Source organism: Lathamus discolor, chromosome 6 (genome assembly GCF_037157495.1).
Source record: "Lathamus discolor isolate bLatDis1 chromosome 6, bLatDis1.hap1, whole genome shotgun sequence".
In the NCBI taxonomy this organism is placed as follows: Eukaryota; Metazoa; Chordata; class Aves; order Psittaciformes; family Psittacidae; genus Lathamus; species Lathamus discolor.
Window position 1 is genome coordinate 14,739,484 of NC_088889.1, and position 19,963 is coordinate 14,759,446.

Here is a 19,963-nt window from a genome sequence, read left to right on the forward strand (position 1 = left end):
CACAAGGGATCCTTGCCAGACCTTTGGTGGGGACAAGGTGCTGTCAAGGCACTAAAGACCACAGCGGGCAGCGAGTCTGGGCCATTTCCTGCAGGATGCTCTGTGTCTCCCCACCTGGTGCTTCATGTAGAGGATTTATGGGTTTGAAAAGACTAGGGATCAACTGAGGAATAAATAAGGCATTTGCCTTTTAGAAAGAGGATGATTCTAGAAATGAGAAAACCAGAAAACCCTTCCACACAACAGTTCCCAAGTATCACTGAGTCATTATTATATGTATAGTTATTATTTATAGGAGAAATTACTTTTCATGTGAAAATTCCAAGCAGCCATAGGAAGCTTTAATCTATAGTCAAAGAAATATGGCAGCAACACCAATGGTGCTGGTATTAATTGCTACACACTGCTCTTCCCATCCACATATGCACTTCCTCAGGCTGCCAGCCCAAGCCAGCTTCTGGGGCAGATCTGGATGATCGCTTCCGCAGAATGCCTTTTAAAATATATGGCAATACACTCCCAGCAGAAGGTGCCATCTTTCAGAGAGCTCCAAAAGGGCAGCAGAGAAAGCTAGAGCCAGACAGAAGTCACTGTTGGCCCTTCAGAGCCTGGTCAATACACCTCAGGGTTTTACAAACGAAGGGAGGCTCTTGCAGAGCAGTGACTCCTTGATGGATCTCAAGGATGGCTCCTACCAAGCTTCCCTCCTAAATGGTTATTACAGAGGGAAATGATTCAACTTCCAAAGGTTTGAAGCACCAGAAAGATGCTTCCTTCCTCTAACACATGGAAGTGGGGGCATGCAATGCTCCCGGTTCCCCCACAAACTCTTGACAAGCTCTCCAGACCCCTCTCGTGGCACAGGGACATGGGGGACCACAGGGCATAGGGCAGCCAGCGGACACCGAGAGGCTGCTGCACAGTGGGGACATCAGTGTGTCGGTTAGTCGAGGTCTTACAGGCAGGCTCTGTTGTGTAAGCCAGCCGGATACCCAAGGATGCGCTCCTGAACTGCAATGGATAAAAATATCCTGGGAATATGTGTTGCTCCGACTAAAGCATTGCTAAAATAGAAGAATGCGCAAATCCCTTTTTAGCTGCTCCTTCTGAGCATCCTGCCTTTTCTCCTGCAGATCTCTTACCAGCTGATCGCTGGTGGGTTTATGTCTCACAGCCCTCATCACCCCCTCTCGCTGTGGACATGGTACCTGTGTGCTACCTGTGCCCGGGCAGATGCTTTTCTTACTGTGATGTTGCTTTGTGTGAACTAGAGTGGGCATAAAGAGTGAGGTTAAGATATCACTTTGCTCGAGTTGGTAAATTAGTTGTTAAAGGGTTGGGGTGAATGGTGGATGTGCCATTTCCCCATGTCCTGGCTACTGTCCCCTGGCTCTGTTGTTGCAGTATTCACACTGTGAAGTCTTCCCTTGTAGGATGGTAAAATAAAATCCCATTTTTTGGATGCCTTTATGTTTGAAATCCAGTCCTCCAGGTCTGCTGCTGTCTGATCTGGCCATAAGATAAATTATGCCATCCCTGCACATAGAACCACAGGATGGATTTGGTTGGAAAAATTCTTTAAGCTCATCTAATTCCACCCTCCTTGCCATGGGCAGGGACACCTTCCACTAGACCAGGTTGCTCAAAGCCCCGTCCAGCCTGATCCAACCTGCCACCCCATGTCAGGCTGGGGAAGGGTTGTGCTCTGCGCACGGCAGAAGGGTATGAGCCACCTTGGTAGGCAGCTCAGTCACACAGGATGATTGGGAAACATTATGAATCCTTTTGTATCCCACAATAAGTATATGTCACCCTGTCCTTTTGCACGCTTCTGCTGACAACAACTAAACATGCACACATTGTTAACAGCTGATTAAAATTCATTGGGAGCTGCCACTGCAGGCGGCTAAAATAGAGGCTGCTCTTGATACTAAGCCAAATAATTTGAGTATTTCATCTCGGTGATCATGTAAACAAACTGTCAGACATCCAGATGCAAGCATGGAGAAATACCCATGGACTGTAACAGTGACAGGGCTCAGCACACATTCGTTTACTAATCTGATTGTTGTGAATAAATTAAACGACAGTGTTAGAAGTATATTCCCTGGGCTCATGTTCTGCTATATTAAGATGTGATGATTTTGCATCTTGGATCACTAAGCAAATAGAGACGTGCCTCAGTGGTCAGCTGAGCCAAAGCCAGATATATGCAGCCCTTATTTTCACATCATAGAATCACAGAACGGTTTGGGTTGGAAAGGACCTTAAAGCTCATCCAGTTCCAACCCCCTGCCACAGGCAGGGACACCTTCCACTAGAGCAGGTTGCTCCAAGCCCCATCCAGCCTGGCCTCAAACCCTGCCCAGGATGGGGCAGCCACAGCTTCTCTGGGCAACCTGTGCCAGTGCCTCACCACCCTCAGGGAAGAAATCTGTAGGTCTCCAAGTAGGGGATAATGCTCTGTTGTGGCTCTGTTGTGAGGAGCCAGTAGAAGTGTTAGGGAAACAGCCGTGCAAATAGAGCATGAAAAAAACAGTGGCTTTGTAGCGCTCTCCCTCAGATGTAGGACTATTTTCCATTGGAAAATGTGTATCTTGGATTTTAAGGCTGAGGCACCATGCTGTGCAGTAGTTTTAATCTCTTGAGCAAGGGCTGACAATGGCCAGCAGTTCTGCACGGCACAGCACTGTGATGGAAGGATGTCACCCTCTGAGAGCCAGCACGACTGCAAGGCTCCGTGTGATGGAGTTTATCACATCCCCTGCAACTTGTTACAGCTGTTCCTTATCTTCCATTAAAAACATGCAGCTTATTTCCAGCTTGAGTTTTTCAGACTTGAGCTTCTAGCTGTTGGATATCATTATGCACTGTTTTCATTAGATCAAAAAGGTCTCCAACACAAACCTCCTCCCCCTGGGAACTGCACCGCGCTGGGACTGCACAGCCTCTGAGTTGTTTGATGATGTGTGTATTCAGCTGTTTTCCTCTCAATTTCCCAGCAGTTCTTTTCTAGGATCCCCATTTGGAAGATCGCTACTGCCAAGTACCACCAAAGGGGGTGATAAGATCAGAGGAACAACGGTGCTGTTCAGCCCATGGTCCACAGGTTTCATGTCTCCAACTATGGGCCTAAGAGGATGCTCTCACAGAATTGCAATATATATGATTTATTCCCCAGCACCTGCCTGTTTCCTCACCTGTCCGTGGTTTGTCTGTTTGCAAAGTCTCCAGAAGTCTCATAATTTTTGGCTTTCCTGAAGGTCTTCAGGAAAGATTTCCCCAGATTTGCTCTACATCGCACAGAGGCTCCCTGCGGACACAGTGCACTGGCAAGGTGCTGCGCCCAGCCATTGCCTCTCCTGATGCAGGCACTCCACACATCACGCTGCGACCCAGGCACGCTGCTCCAGCAGTGGCTTAGAGCCCAGATTTCTTCAAAGACTGCTCCTGGCATTGATGCGTTGCCTTTTGGCAACTTGAATCCAGCCTCAGTTCCTAATCCCATCTGCCTCGTGGTGAAGAGGCGCCACTTGTCTCCAGGTTGCTCCTGCCCAGTGTTAAAAATGGGCTTGTCAGCCCCAAACCCCATCTAAACCACTAACATCTCCCAGGCAGCACTGTCCCAGGGCCAGCCCTGCCATCCTCTGCACAAACTCGGGTGCTGTTTTCACAGGAGCGAGCTCTGGCTCTGTAACAGCTCTGCAGACACACGTTCTGCTACAGCACTGGGTTGGAGTCCACCCGTCTCCTCTAACACCACAGGGTTTGCAAAGCTCCTGCTGCCTGCCAGCTGGCTGTGCACAGCGTTTCTACTCTGCCCACTGGCCTCTGGCCACAGGGATGCAAGGGAAGTGCCTGGCAGGCTGTGGAGAAGGAGAGTGATTCCTGAGCTATGATGGAATCCTGGCGGTGCCAGCACTGACCTCCCTGCTGCCTTCATGGGAAGTGGGATCAGCTCCATGAAGGAAAGAGACTTGAGCATAAGGGTTCTGGAAAGAAGAGAGGGGACCATCTTAGCCTGGGGGTGCCAGGATGGCTTCAGGGCTCCAAGCGGAGACCAACCTCCCCCAGTGGCTCTTTTCCAGCCATGGTCTGCCAGGGCTGCAGGCAAAGGATGTAGCAAGAAGGAAGCTCCCAGCAGCAGGGACCTGCAAAGATGGCAGTAGCTTGTGGACCATTATGTTCAGTAGCCAGCAAGGAGACCATCTTTCTAATCCTTTCCTGTACTCATTTCTGTGTATGGCCCCAGCTGCACCCAGCCAGCCTGGTTCACCCTGAGCCCAAAGGGGTCAGGGGGACAGAGACAAGTGCTCCCACAGGGACCATGCTGCTGACACACATCTTGGGTACATACCCTTCCCCTGCTCCTTCTCCCATTGTTTGTCCCTGTAAAATGGAGAGCTTTGTGTTCCCAGTGCTGGACATGGCCAGCCCTTCCCCAAGCATCTCTCCAGCCACAGGGAAGCCCTTGTCACTCAGCCTGGACAGGGAGGGCACACCGTGCAGGAATGCTACCATAGCTGAGACATGATCCTCTGGCCACTGCATGAATCACTTTACAGCCTCTCCCCTGCCCTTTGTTTGAACAGATCCATTAGCATTTGGAGCCGTGTGGCCACCTTAACCTCACACACGCTGGCCTGTGCTCTCTGGAGCAGGGAAGTGCCCTTGCTTGCCCCCCCCACGCAGAGGTATGTAATGTGGTCCATCAGCCAGAGCTGCTGCTCACTGGCATTGCCTCATCTTCAGAAGTGCAAGGACAATCAGCATAATGACTTCATCTACAGTGGAAATCCAATTACTGCAGGGAAGCATTTCATTAGGGTGGATTTTCTCTGCAGCTGCACATGGAGAGCTTGCCTGCTGAGCAACAGGCTCGCTGATGTTGGTGCCAGCATGGGGGACTATTGCTGTGCACGTGAGGTGGTGACAAGGTGCACAAAGCAGGACATCACACCCCAGCCATCTCCTGTGCCTTTCCCCCCAACCATTCCCAACTGTCTCCTCTCCCTTTCTCACTCCCAGGATCTCCAGCTGCAATCCAGGGGGCATTGCCTGCCTCGAGCCCTTTCTGTATGGGCTTGCAGGGGGATTTTGTTCCCATGCCACTCTGAGATGACAGCAGATGCCCCAGGAAGCGCAGCAGCTCTACCCAGAAACACTTTGAACCATCTCCCCACCACCCTGGGGATGCAGTTTGACCCTCCTCTGTAGCAGCTCTGATGGAGGAGAGGATGACTTGCTGCCATGGTGCCTAGCCTTTCTTTCCCAGACCCTGTAAATCCGGCTGCTTAAAGCAAGCCTGGCCTTCCTTCCCCACACTTGTGCTTTGGCTCTCTAGTAAAACATCTTTAAACCATTCCCTTTATTGCACAAATTATTCACTGAGAGTTTGCTGCCAGCTCATACCTGTTTTGAACTTGGTAAAATTGGCCTTTTAAAGAGGTCGGTACAATCATTAGTGATCTGCACCACATTTCTGCTGAAGCACAACAAGTGCTGTATGAATAAGACTTGGAAATGATCAAGCCTGACATTATCATAATGCAACTGGCAGAGAAGCAAGGCGAGTAGGAGACGCTGCTGTGGAAGACGCGGCAGCGAGCGGCATGAGACACGTCTGCGCAGGAGGTGCCTCTCGATTCCTGGGACTGCAGCTCAGGCACTGCGAGGGAAGGGAAGGCACTTGTGATGGATTTTGCTAAAGAGCAGAGTTCACCTTTGTGGCAGTGACAGATCGGCTCCTGCTATCACTGCATTGCATCATGTTTCCAAGAAAATGAAACCGTCTCTGCTGGGGAGTATTTTATTGCCTGCTTGTTTACTTGCTTGAAGATGCAGTTTTGATTCTACAGTGTGTGCATGGGAGAAAAGCATAAATACATGAAAATGAGAGGCAAGGCTGAGCAATAGGGAAGACTGGTCTTCTATGGACCCATTTTATCAAAATCCTTCTTGTCTCCTCGGTCTCTGATTTAGATACTTTGATAGAAACCCTTGGGTCCCACTTTTCCCGTGTTTGATGTTTGACCTTCAGACTCTTCCACATGGCTTGCATCTCTGCTTTTGCAGGAGGGGAGTCCTATACTCAGCAGCAGAAGTGTGCTGCTAATACTGTGCATAACAAGATGTCCCCATGCTGCTTTACGGCAGGTAAATACCCCATCATATTCCAACCCCATCATCTAATTCAGCAGCAGAGATGGGACTGTGCAGTAGCCTCCTCAGCTCCCGGTTCGAGCTCTCTGTTGGGGCTGCACAAGAAGTTAGCTTGTGTCTGTGGGTATTGGAGACCCACGTGTTTTTTCCATACCAGGATAACCAAAAAATGATGCTGGTAGTGCTCTCCAGAAGTGCCCAAAAACCCATTTAAGTGTGATAATCACCACCTACCTGCCATGTTTCTGATTCACCCTATGGCATTTAGCTTTATTCAGCGTATTCTAGCTGAAGGAAGCATTTGTGATGATTGCAGTGAAAGCTTCCCCATGCCCACTTAGCTGTCCATTTTCACTCATTTAGCAGACTGAGCTCTATCAGAGGCACACACTTTGCTCAAAGACACTGTTTTCTGCCCCAGCATTACATTTGCTACCTGCAGGTGAGCAGGTATATGCCAGGGTGGACTCCTAGGAGAGAAGCTGCTCTAATAAGAGAATGTTTCTCAATGACATTTGCAGGCAAAGGCAGGCAGGGATTTGTGGGTGAAGGAACATTTTGCATCAGCCTACACAGCAGTTACAGCACCCTCGGGAAGCAGTGTGTGGGCAAGCCGTACAGGGCTCTTCACAGCAGAAATGCAGATATATGTGCCAGGGAGAACACCCTCTGAGGAACAGAGGGCAGAGCTCTTATTACAGAATCATTGACTCAATTATTCCCTGAAAGCGTATTAAAATGACTGATTTTTTTTTTTATTTTTTTTTTTGCATAGGGATGAATAGATCCTTATTTTGTTACTGCAAATGGGATTCCATTTTACTTCACAGAGGGGATGAACGATCAGCCAGCTCTTGCTCTGCACGTAGTTCAGAGTAACCCCTCGGACCTTCAGCAACAGCAGAGAGCAGTGGAGGAAAGTACAGGGTGACTGGAAAGATCTCTTGCAAGTGACCCAGTACATTCATCTTTGTCACAGCCTGTCAGTCACAGCTCCCCACGGCTTGGCTGTGAGCATACCTGGTGAATGCGTTGGGAGACCTGCATGTAGGATTGCAATTCCCAAAGCAGGAAAGGAAAAAAACTTAGTTATGAAAATAGCATGAGCAGCTTTTAGAAAACCTTACAATGTATTGTGAGTGTGGCAAATGCACACCCACTGTATGCAACATCAGCAAGCAAAAATGTGATTATAAGACATTCCCACAACCAATAGGGTAAACATACAGCACGAATGAATGACATTGCTGCCACCATGTTCCTCCTGCCACTTGCAACCACTCAGTACCCCAACACCGGGTTTCTTGGTGTCAGCAGAGGACAGAGGGACTCATACTGTCATGGTCAGCCAGAAAGGACTTTTTGGCTGGGTTTGCAATTAGACTTACTCTGTATGCTAAATCTGGGCTTTTTGTGGCCATGAAAAGAAAGTCTAACCAATGAAGTCCAGAGTGAGATCCAAACTCTTATGATCTCAAGGAGTTTAGATCTCAAAATTTGTTTTGGGCTCCATGCAAGTTTCTGCCACCCTTATCCCAGCCTAGGAGAGCAAATACCCATCAGCACCACCAGCAACAGGACTACTCAAAGAGGGACTTTAGAGCAGAGGTGTTAAATACAAAATCTTGATGTATGGTTCATACCCTTGTGAGCCTGATTCAGAGCCCATCAGTGTCAATGAGAAGATATTTGGCTAGATAAGGATGGTTCCTTCTGGAAGAACAGGTTTTGTTCTGTTATACTATCACTGTGCTTCCCATTTTGCTGGAAAATATAAAAGTCATAAGGAAAGATGTTCCCCTGTGCTCAAAGATGACAACTTCAGGCGTGCTGTCTCCCTTGCTTAGCTTCAGCAGGGTCGGGAGTGTTGTTCTCTGCGTTGTTAGATGCTCTTGCTGCTATTTCTGTGTTGCTCTGCTTGATTCTTTGATGCTAAGCACTCCATTTGAGATGTCTTGTTTAAAGAAAAGATACCTACTTTCTTTAAATCCTTTTTTCCAATTAACCAGCAGTGGGGTTTTTGCCAACAGCCAGCCAGCCAGCCTGTCTCCCTGCGAACACAGAAACGTGTACTGCTTTCAGGATGCTACAATGCTACTTGTGGCAGTGCCTGGCACAATGTGGTTTGGTATCAACAGCAAGGACATGACTAGAAGGAGAAGCTGGCATCCATACCCACACAGGGAAGGCTGAAGTAAATGAAAAAAGGATGTAAAGAAAAGGAGTGAGGTGATCTCCCATCAAGAGGAGGGCCACAAAGATACGCTGAGAACTGGAGCACCTGTGCTATGGAGGCAGGCTGAGAGAGCTGGGCTTGTTCAGCCTGGAGAAGAGAAGGCTCTGGGAAGACAATAAAGCAGCTCCAGTGCCTAAAGGGGCTGACAAAAAAGCTGGAGAGGGGCTTTTGACAAGGGCATGGAGGAACAGAACAAGGAGGAATGGCTTTAAACTGACAGAGGGGAGATTTAGATTAGGTATGAGGAAGGAGTTTTCCCCTGTGAGGGTGCTGAGGCGCTGGCACAGGGTGCCCAGAGAAGCTGTGGCTGCCCCATCCCTGGCAGTGTTCAAGGCCAGGTTGGACGGGGCTTGGAGCAACCTGGTCTAGTGGAGGGTGTCCCTGCACGTGGCAGGGGATTGGAACTGGATGAGCTTTAAGGTCCTTTCTAACCCAAACCATTCTGTGATTCTGTGGTTCTGTGAAAGAATACCTGGCCACCTGGGGACATGCAGAAAATCAGACGCCCCCTCTGCCCATGGCCCTTTTGAAATCAATACCCAGGAAGATAATCTAATCTAATCTAATCTAATCTAATCTAATCTAATCTCATCTAATAATCCAACATAATCTTCCAGAGTATCATGAACTGCATCTCGCAGTGATATATCTGATAGCAGCGAAGTAATGGGCCTGTTACAGATTATGCTGTCTGTCTGAAAGAATTATTTTTGTTTTCAAAAGCAACATTACTTCCTCACCATATAGTCCAGAAAAGCTTTCCTAGCCTCAGATACTGCAGAGAAAATGCAGGTCTGATCTCTATAGCCTGGGCAAGGCACGCTCTGCTCTCCTCTGCTACGCAGGCTGAGGAAAAGAAATATGTTCACATGCAGAACCAGCCACAATAAAGGCTTTCTGGTTCTTCTTGTCTGGTTCCCGCTTCCAACATTACATAGATACATAGATAATGAATCTCATAGATATATAATCTGTCTTTGATTCTGAAGAGTTTAAGGATATTATGGAAATGATTTGAAATGTCAGAAGTACTGAGTCCTCAGTACAGGAAAGACATGAACCTGTTGGAGAGGATCCACAGAAGGGCCACAAAAATGATCAGAGGGCTCGATCACCTCTCCTACGAGGAACGGCTGAGAGCGTTGGGCTTGTTCAGCCTGGAGAAGTCTCAGGGAGACCTCATTCTGGCCTTTCAGATCTTAAAAGGGGCCTATAAGAAAGATAAGGAGAGACTTTTCAGCAGGGCCCGTTGTGACAGGATGAGGGGTGATGGTTTTAAGCTAAAAGAGGGGAGATTCAGGCTGGGCATAAGGAAACAATTCTTAATAAAGAGGGTGGTAAAACACTGGCACAGGTTGCCCAGAGAGGTGGTGGATGCACCATCCCTGAAGACATTCAAGGTCGGGCTGGATGTGGTTCTGGGCAACCTGATCTAGATGAAGATGTCCCTGCTCATTGCAGGGGGGTTGGACTACATGAGCTTTGAAGGTCCCTTCCAACCCAAACTGTAGATACATAGGTGATACATACTCACGGTGACAGGGAAAATGCAAGGTATTCTGACATCTCCCAGCCTCCTGAATTTTCAAGGATAGAAACGGGGCCTGAACTGGAATGCTTTTATTGATTGAGTACAATGACTTAAATATGGCTTATGTTCTGTCTTGCCTGAGCAAGCCCTGTGCACATAGCATCAGCTGGAGCTCCTAAACCAGTGCAAGAACACCTGCACAGACCTTCCTCTTATACAGCGACATTTTACAAGAAAACAGTACTAATACCATTTTCCCCAGTATGTCTTTGGACACCTTTAGGCAGGCTCCTGTGCTGGCCTCAGGGCAACAGGTTTCTTGTCACTAAAATACAGCAAAGGGGTTCCAGTCAGCACAGTATTTACTGTCTCTAGGAACCAAGAGCAACTTCCAGACTGGTACAAAGTGATGTAAAAACAGGAAGTCACATAGGGGGAGGGGCCTGAGGAGAAGTTGGAGTTTAAATACATGAATATTGAATTCCGTTGGTAGGGGAATTCCTCTCATACACAGAGCCAGGCAGAGGGCTGGAGGAAAATAAATCCTTTCTTTTCTTGGAGGCATACTCACAAGACGACTCTGCTCTGAGACACTGCTCATGCAGGACAAATCCTTGCCCCAGAAAGCCCATGAACACAGGGGATGGGAGCACGAAAACAGCAGTGTACAGAGCGCACAGCAATGCTGTCAGCGTGATGGCAGCTGTGTACTGCAAAGGCCTCTTGACATCTTGATGTGAAGGGGAGAAAGACAAATGGAAACCACCAGAATGGGAAATTGCTCACTGGCAGGATGCTAATAATTTTAAAGATGTGATAAACTGAGCTGTGAAGGGAAAGACAGCATAAAGATGCTAGGCAGATGACCTGGTTTCAGCTGGGATAAAGTTATTTTTCTTCCTATTAGCCTGGCACAGTGCTGTGTTTGGGCTTTAGCTGGGAGAACAACACTGGTAACACACCAATGTTTTAGTTGTTGGTAAGTAGCACTTACCCTGATCAAGGACTTTTCAGTCTCTCATGCTCTGCTGGTGAAGAGGGGCACAAGAAGCCAGGAGGAAGCAGAGACAGGACACCTGACCCAAACTAGGCAGAGGGATATTCCATACCACAGCACATCATGCCCAGTATAGAAACTGGGGGGAGTTACCCAGAAGGGACCGATTGCTGCCCAGGTCAGGCTGGGTTTTGGTCAGTAGCTGCTGAGCAATTGTATTGGGCATCACTTCTGTTTGTTGTTTTATTGTTGTTGTTTTCATTTTCCCCTTTTTATATATCTCTCCTTGTTATTTCCTTTACTACTATTAGTAATGGTATTATATTGTACATTATTTCAGTTATTAAACTGTATATTCTTTTGATTCAGCCAAGGGCTGGTGAGAGAGATACCAAGAGACGGGATGGGGTCAGGATGCAGGAGACAGAAGATGGTTTGGAAAGAGAGGAGAGCAGAGGGATAGCTATTGGCACTTGGTCAGTTTATCAGCTCCTCTTCCCTTAAATGTCAAACATGGAAGTAGAAGAAACACAGGTTTGAGGGGTCCAAGGTGTTATTAGTAAAGTCTGCAGAGGGGTTCACACAATGAGAGTAGCTCAGCTCACCCGCCAGTGCGTGCTGGTCTGCTGGAGCTCCCTGGGCTCCACTGATGGGACAGGAGCTTTGACACTTCTCCCCACATGTGTATCCTGATCCTGGACCAAATCCCACCTGGATATCCTCAGGGATGTCCTCAGACCAAAGAGGCAAAGCAGAAGAGGAAGATGAAGCTGATCAGGGCTGCAAGGTGGCCTTGCAAGAGAAGAGTGGGGTGAATCCTCAGGGGAGCAGAATCTCTTTGACACAGCACTTGATAGGGAAAAAGAGATAAAAACTATTTCAGAATAGCACACGAAAGAATTAAAGGAAATGAATAAATGTGAGACAATATTAATTGTCTGAAAAACAATCTGTTTGACTTTTGGTTTATAAAGATCTCTCCACTTCAGTTCCCATGGTAACTATTGCGCAAAACCACACTTTTCCTAATCATCTCCGCAGAGTTTAAAGCAATTTTGTAATCCAATCAAATGTAAAGAAGATAATTTGGGTCTTGCATTGAGAAAACTGCTACCTAATGAGCAAACAGTGACTGGGAGAGGCCAGATTTACAATGACGACCCTAGAGAGACACTTAATTACTGAATAATTAGCAGTTTCTTAGCACATACAGGAAATGCTGATGGATAGCAGTTGTAATTCCATGGTCTTCCAAGCAGTCTTCTGAAGTGAGAAGCAGGTAACACAAACTGCAGTCAGGCATGGGCTGCATAACGGCAGAAGCTGAGACTGAAACTCTCTGCTCCCACTGAAGCTCTCAAGAAGCCAAGCATAGGGTTTTGCTGAGGCAGCTCAGGCACTGGGGAGTGGAAGGATTAAGTTGTTGGATAGGACTGTGTTTTCCAGTGGGGCTTCTCCGAGCACAGTCCCCTGTGGAGTTGGGGTTCTGCTAATTCTGCAGCGTGAAAGCCTTGTTCACAGGCACCAAGCCCAACCTTGCTTTTGGAACTCAGCGGCACCCTTTCTGGGCTTCAGTTTAGGCAGGTAGGGTTGAATTGTTTCCCCATATACAGAGGATTTTTGTGTAGGAGGAAGCACTGATGCATAGATTGCCTTCCTGGAATGAAATCCAGAGCTACAGAAAAGTAACTAGTGCTTGACTTTAATGCTTCTAATGCTGAAGCCGAGAAAACTGAGTGGAATCGAAATGCCAACTTTCCCAAAAGGACAAAGCCAGAAAACAGCCCAATAAATTAGGCAGGATCAGTTTTGCTTCTTACAGCAGTACAAAAGGCAGCCCTAGGCCTGCCTGAGACTTTCAAGGTCAGCCTGATTTCACCTTGGGCTTCAGGACAGTGACTTCATGTCTCCTGCTTCACATGATTACACAGAGGAAAGCTCTCTGCATAATCGCTTGGCATTTCCTAAATGCAGGCCCTGTAAATGAGGTCAGGGCTCTGGTGCTGTACCTTATCCAAGGACTGCAGAGCTTGGTTCGTGCTTCGAAATAATTACCTGGCCAGCACTCTGCTATCTTCAGGTGGTTCTTCAAAAGGGCAGCCTGGGGCAAGCAGACTCTGTGCTCCTACTGCTCCTTCATCTGGTTTAGTGTTCACCTCATTGTCAGGGCGTGTAAGGGGACTTAAGTAAAAAAAGAGAAAAGAGAAAATACATGAAAGTAGAGCTGGTTCAATTTGCTCACATTTCAAGCATAGATGAATTAACATTCTGCAAAAAAAGGAAAAAGAGTGGGTGAATTTGGGTGGAATTTTTTAAAATGTTTTTGACCACTTACAGAATGGCTGAATTTGGAAAAATTGTTCATCTCTGTGGCTTAACTTTGGGGAAAATGTTGAGACATTCAAATGTTTCAGTATTTTTCCTTTTTCAGCTCAAAAGAAAGCAAAAACCAAAGGAAGCAGAGTCTACTCCCACTCCTACGCGTGGGATCTGATTTTCTGCAACACAGATGTCATCAAGAAAAGGGTGATTTCTTGATTACACAGACATTTTTCGCTTTATCATCTTTCACTCTTCATCAAAACCAAGCAGCTCTGTGGGCAGGAGAATGTATCAGCCTTGTTTCCTGGGCTCAGTGCTTCATGGCTGAACATCCTCTTGGCTGACAAGTGTTCTTGTCGATCAAAGCTTTCCCTGTGGTTAAGATACTTGTAATTCCTTTTCCCTCTGTCAAACAGTAATGAGGGCTTGTGCTTCAGCCTCTTTCTGTGCACCAGTAGTACTCACTCCAGCTGGACAGTGCTTTTCATGATACTTACAGAACTGGATATTTTTGTAACCCCAACTTTGGTCAAAATGATGAGCCGTATTTTCATGGTGTGTTGGTGGGAAGGACTGTAGATGACCACAAAATCCCCTTTACTTGAGATCCTCAGGGAAACAACCTAAAACCACTAGGCCTTGGACAAGGAAGTCTTCTACATCAACACCTTGAAAGACGACATGGTGTCCCTAGCAGGAAATTCAGGTCATTCCTAACAGAAGGAGGTTTTCTTCCATCGTTCCCTTCCCCGTTCAGAAGCAGCCTCAACTCTGCCGCCGTGTGGCAGCGCTGAAAAAGAGCATGAATTAAAAAATCACTACTGAAAAAAATCACCCCATCGGTGCGGAGTTCACCCCACCGGGCAGGAAAGTCCCCGCTCTGCTCTGGGGGTTGATTGTACAAAGAGCCATTTGCACCTGCTGACCGCCGCCACCAGAACTTCAGCCCGCAGAGGACAGGGTGTCTTGCAGAACTGCTTGGGGCTTTCTCGTAAGGTGTGGACAGTTGGTGGGGTTTGCCAACAGGAAGGCTGTGTGCACTATGACAGCGGTCCCTGGGCTCGGGAGAGTTTTGACCAGTGATCCTACTTTCCCCTTTGAGTGGTGGTACAACTGGAGGCCTATGTTGGTTGTAAAGGCAGGAGACACTGCCCTCAGCAGAGATCTCAGCAGACAAATCTCATCCTCCCTACAAACACCATCACTGAATTTTAATGCTAGCACAGCACCTCCAGCACGCAGGATCATGCATTTTTCTCACTTCAGTACATGAGGAGGTGTGTACAAACTCTGACATAAGAGAAAACATTAAAGACCTGAAGTAAAACTTAAAACATATGCTGACCTACAATTTAACTCTTGCCACCTGCACAGGGAAAGAGCCATGCACAGAAGCCAGAGGACCCCTCTCCTGTCAGGAGAGCACTGCCAGGATGGTATTGGAGGCACCTCAAGATCAAGATCAGAGCCATGAGGCCATGCAGCCTCATGAACACATAAGGATCTGGCATTGCTCCCATGGAGGTACAACATACCTCTAAGGAAGCATGAGGGTAAGAAGGGGATTTGGCTGTGGTGACTACTGGAATAAACCAGCACTATCTCTCCACACTATGCACATTTCTAAAAGTAAGTCAAAAAGCAACAACTTTTTTTTTTTTTTTTTTTTTTAAATCTCAAGTCACAGGAACAGAGCAGGCATAAAGGAAACATGAGTAGTATTAGGAGTTCTGTTAATATCTTAAAGTCACTCAGAGCCATCTTATGTTTTCACAGGGTTGGAAAGGGTTGTTGTCTGGGTTGCAAGGGACCTTCAAGACCCTACATTTCCACCTCCCCTGCCCCAGGCAGGGACACCTTCCACTAGACCAAGTTGCTCAAAGCCCTGTCCAACCTGGCCTTGAACACTGCCAGGGTTGGGGCAGCCACAGCTTCTCTGGGCAACCTGTGCAAGCACCTCATGACCCTCACAGGGAAGAACTTCTTCCTAATACCTAATTTAAATCCCCCCTCTGTCAGTTTAAAGCCATCCCCATTGTCCTATCCCTACAGGCCCTTGTCTAAAGCCCTCTCCAGCTTTTTTGTCAGCCCCTTTAGGCACTGGAAGCTGCTACAAGGTCTCCCCAGAGCCTTCTCTTCTCCAGGCTGAACAAGCCCAGCTCTCTCAGCCTGTCCCCAGAATAGAGACGCTCCAGCCCTCAGAGCATCTTCATGGCCTCCTCTGGACTCACTCTAATAGGTCCACGTCCTTCTTGTGTTGGGGGCCCCAGAGCTGGATGCAGTACTGCATGTGGGGTCTCATGAGAGCAGGAGAAGGGGAGAATCACTTCCCTCAACCTGCTGGTCACACACCTTTTGATGCAACCCAGGACACATGGCTTTTTTGTTAGTTTGGCTGTCTGGTTCTTATAGAATCATAGAACAGTTAGGGTTGGAAAGGACCTCAAGATCATCTAGTTCCAACCCCCCTGCCATGGGCAGGGGCACCTCACACTAAACCATCCCACCCAAGGCTTCATCCAACCTGCCCTTGAACACTGCCAGGGATGGAGCACTCACAACCTCCCTGGGCAACCCATTCCAGTGCCTCACCACCCTAACAGGAAAGAATTTCCTCCTTATATCCAATCTAAACTTCCCGTTTAAGTTTTAACCCGTTACCCCTTGTCCTGTCACTACAGTCCCCGACGAAGAGTCCCTCCCCAGCATCCCTATAAGTCCATTTAGGTACTGGAAGGCTGCTATTAGGTCTCCACGCAGCCTTCTCTTCTCCAGGCTTCCCAGGCAGCCAACTTCCTCAGCCTGTCTTCATACGGGAGGTGCTCCAGTCCCCTGATCATCCTTGTGGCCCTCCTCTGGACTTGTTCCAGCAGTTCCATGTCCTTTTTATGTTGAGGACACCAGAACTGCACACAATACTCCAGGTGAGGTCTCACAAGAGCAGAGTAGAGGGGCAGGATCACCTCCTTCGCCCTGCTGGTCACGCTCCTTTTGATGCGGGCCAGGATACGGTTGGCTTTCTGGGCTGCGAGCGCACACTGAAGCTGGCTCATGTTCATTTTCTCATCGACCAGCACCCCCAAGTCCTTCTCCTCAGGGCCACTCTGAATCTCTTCTTTGCCCAATCTGTAGCTGTGCCTGGGATTGCTCAGACCGAGGTGTAGGACCTTGCACTTGTCATGGTTGAACTTCATAAGGTTGGCATCAGCCCACCTCACAAGCGTGTTAAGGTCCCTCTGGATGGCATCCCTTCCCTCCAGCACATCAACCAGACCACACAGCTTGGTGTCATCGGCAAACTTGCTGAGGGCGCACTCAATCTCACTGTCCATGTCAGCGAAGATGTTAAACAAGACCGGTCCCAACACCAATCCCTGAGGGACACCACTCGTTACTGGTCTCCAGCCGGACATTGAGCCATTGACCACAACTCTTTGTGTGCGGCCATCCAGCCAGTTCTTTATCCACCGAGTGGTACATCCATCAAATTGATATCTCTCCAATTTAGAGAGAAGGATGTCGTGTGGGACAGTGTTGAACGCTTTGCACAAGTCCAGGTAGATGACATCAACTGCTTTACCCTTGTCCATCAGTTCTGTAGTCCCATCATAGAAGGCCACCAAATTGGTCAGGCAGGATTTCCCCTTAGTGAAGCCATGCTGGCTGTCACCAAGCACCCTGTTGTTTTTCATGTGCCTTAGCATGCCTTCCAGGAGAATGTGCTCCAAGATTTTACCAGGCACAGAGGTGAGACTGACTGCTCTGTAATTCCCCGGGTCTTCCATTTTCCCCTTCTTGAAAATGGGGGTTAAATTTCCCTTTTTCCAGTTGTCGGGAACTTCACCTGACTGCCATGATTTTTCAAATATGATGGCCAGTGGCTTAGCAACTTCATTCGCCAGCTCCTTCAGGACCCGCGGATGGATTTCATTCGGTCCCATGGACTTGTGCGCGTTCAGATTTTTAAGATGGTCTCGAACCAGATCCTCTCCTACAGTGGGCCCAAGGTCTTCACTCTCACAGTCCCTGTGTCTGCCTTCCAAGACCTGGGTGGTGCAGTCAGAGCCTTTGCCAATGAAGACCGAGGCAAAGAACTCATTCAGAACCTCAGCCTTCTCCAAATCCTGTGTAGCCAGTTCTCCCGAGATCTTCCTCAGGGGGCCTATGCTGTCCCTAGTCCGTTTTTTGTTTGCTACGTACCTGTAGAATCCCTTCCTGTTATCCTTAACATCCCTGGCCAAGTTTAATTCTAACTGGGCCTTAGCCTTCCTAACCTGGTCCCTAGCTTCCTGGACAACATCCCTGTACTCTACCCAGGCCGCCTGTCCTTGCTTCCACTTTTTATAAGCCTCTTTTTTCCTTTGAATTTTCCTCAGCAGCTCCTTACCCATCCAAGAAGGTCTCCTGGCCCTCCTGCTGCACTTCCTTCTAGTTGGGATGCAGCACTCCTGAGCTTGTAGCAGGTGATCCTTGAATATCAACCAAGAGTCTTGGGCCCCCCTGCCCTCCAGGGCTATATCCCATGGAACCTTACTAAGCAGGCTCCTGAAGAGGCCAAAGTCTGCTCTCTTGAAGTCCAGGGCGAACTTCCTACACTCTCTTCTCACTGTCCTGGGGATCTCAAATTCAACCATCTCGTGATCGCTGCATCCAAGGCTGCCCTGGAGTACCACATTCTCAACGAGCCCTTCCCTGTTGGTGAGCACAAGGTCAAGCATGGCACCTCTCCTTGTTGGCTCCTCTATTACTTGCAGAAGGAAGTTGTCTTCCACACAATCGAGGAACCTCCTGGATTGCTTGTGCCGTGCAGTGCCATCGTTCCAACAGATATCAGGGTGGTTGAAATCCCCCATGAGAACAAGGGCCTGTGAGCGTGAGGCTTTTCCTATCTGTCTGTAGAGTGCTTCATCCACAGGTTCTCCTTGATCAGGCGGCCTGTAACAGATCCCCACAGTAATGTCTCCCACGGCTGTTTTCCCTTTAACCCTGACCCACAAACTCTCTGTAAACTGCTCACCTGTCCTCAGACAGAGTTCCATACTCTCCAGCCTATCCCTAACATAAAGGGCAACTCCCCCTCCCCGCCTGCCAGGCCTGTCTTTTCTAAAGAGCCTGTAACCTTCCATTCCAACACTCCAGTCATAGGAGCCATCCCACCATGTTTCTGTGATGCCTATTATATCATACCCCCATAGATGTGCACACATCTCTAATTCCTCTTGTTTGTTCCCCATGCTACGGGCGTTTGTATAGAGGCATCTGAGCCCAGCTCCAATTGAAGCCAGCTCATTGGCTGGAGCAGCTAGAATATATGTACATTGTTCTGAGCATTTATTATAGGTGTTAGCAACTGACTGGGTGTGTTGGGATGGAATGATGCCCCCCTCCCCCAACACTAGATGTTTAAACTAGATGTTTAAAGCCTCCTCGACCAGTCTGGCAAGCCTCCTACCAAAACTGTTCTTCCCCTTCATCAGACCAGCTCCACCAGCACCCAGCAGATCTGGCCTATGTTCAAGACACCCAAACCCCTGACTATGACACCACCCTTTTAACCATTTATTAACCTGTCCAATCCTCCTAGCTTTTTTTCTTGGTCCTCCCATGTGTCCTGGAGAATTGATGAAAAGACTATCTGAGCTCCAGGGCCCCTAACCACCTCTCCCAGGGCTCTGTAGTCTTTCTTTATGGTCCCCAGTCTACTACTACCTATATCCCTAGCACCCACATGGATCACCAGGAGAGGGTAATAGACTGTGCAACTTACTAGAGCAGGCCGCCTCTCTGTAACATCCCTGATCCGTGCCCCTGGTAGGCAGCACACCTCCCTCGAGACGGGGTCAGGCCGACAGACGAGTGCTTCCGTCCCTTTTGAAGTAGTCCCCTATTACTACAACCCGCCGCTTTTTCTTTGTAGCACCAGTAGAGATCTTCCTCGTTAGCCTCCTGCAGGACAGCGAAGTGGTTCTGCATGGGGACAACAGATTTAGGAGGAAGCCCCTTGCCTTTAAGTGTTCTTTTCCTCCTTCTTTTGTTATTTTTCTTTGTTGCTAATTCCCAGCTTCCCGGCTTGGTGGCCTCCTTCTTTCCTTCATGAGCTGGAGGGGAAGCTTGAGGCCCCCGCACAGTTTGGGACTGGAGCAAGCAGCCCCGCTTCCTCTCAGCTACCCTGACATCTTGCAGCCCGCTAACAGCATCCCGCAACTCAGCCCCTGCTACAGGAGGGCCTCCCCCGGGGAGCACCGAGTGCAGCCCTGCCCATCGTGCACCTTTTCCTCCCCAGAGCAGTGCAGGCACCCTCTGCACCCCGGGCTCTGCCCTGCAGCCTCCCCTCTCACCGGCTCTGTCTGGGTGCCTACGCTGCCACCGCCGGGGCAGCCAGAGCAGAGCTCCCAGAGCGGGCCCTGGCCACACGACGGGTGCTCGCCATCCCGCCCGCCTGCCCGCGCAAACCGCCTCGCCGCGCTCCTGGGGCAGGTTTTTACCCGGCCAGGGCTGGTGCCGCCCCTCCTGGCTCCGCCCCCTGTGAGTCCCTGCTCGCGTCCGCGGAGCTGCCGGCTCCTGGGCAGGCCCTGTCGAGGGCTTGAGGCTCCCTCCTCGGTGGCTCCGGCCGCTCTGAGGTGAGGCTCCCGGACGCTGATCTCTCCCCCGCTCCGGTGTTGGAGGCGCCCTCTCTCGAGCTGCTCACCTTAGCCTCTTTATTCTTCTGTGAACC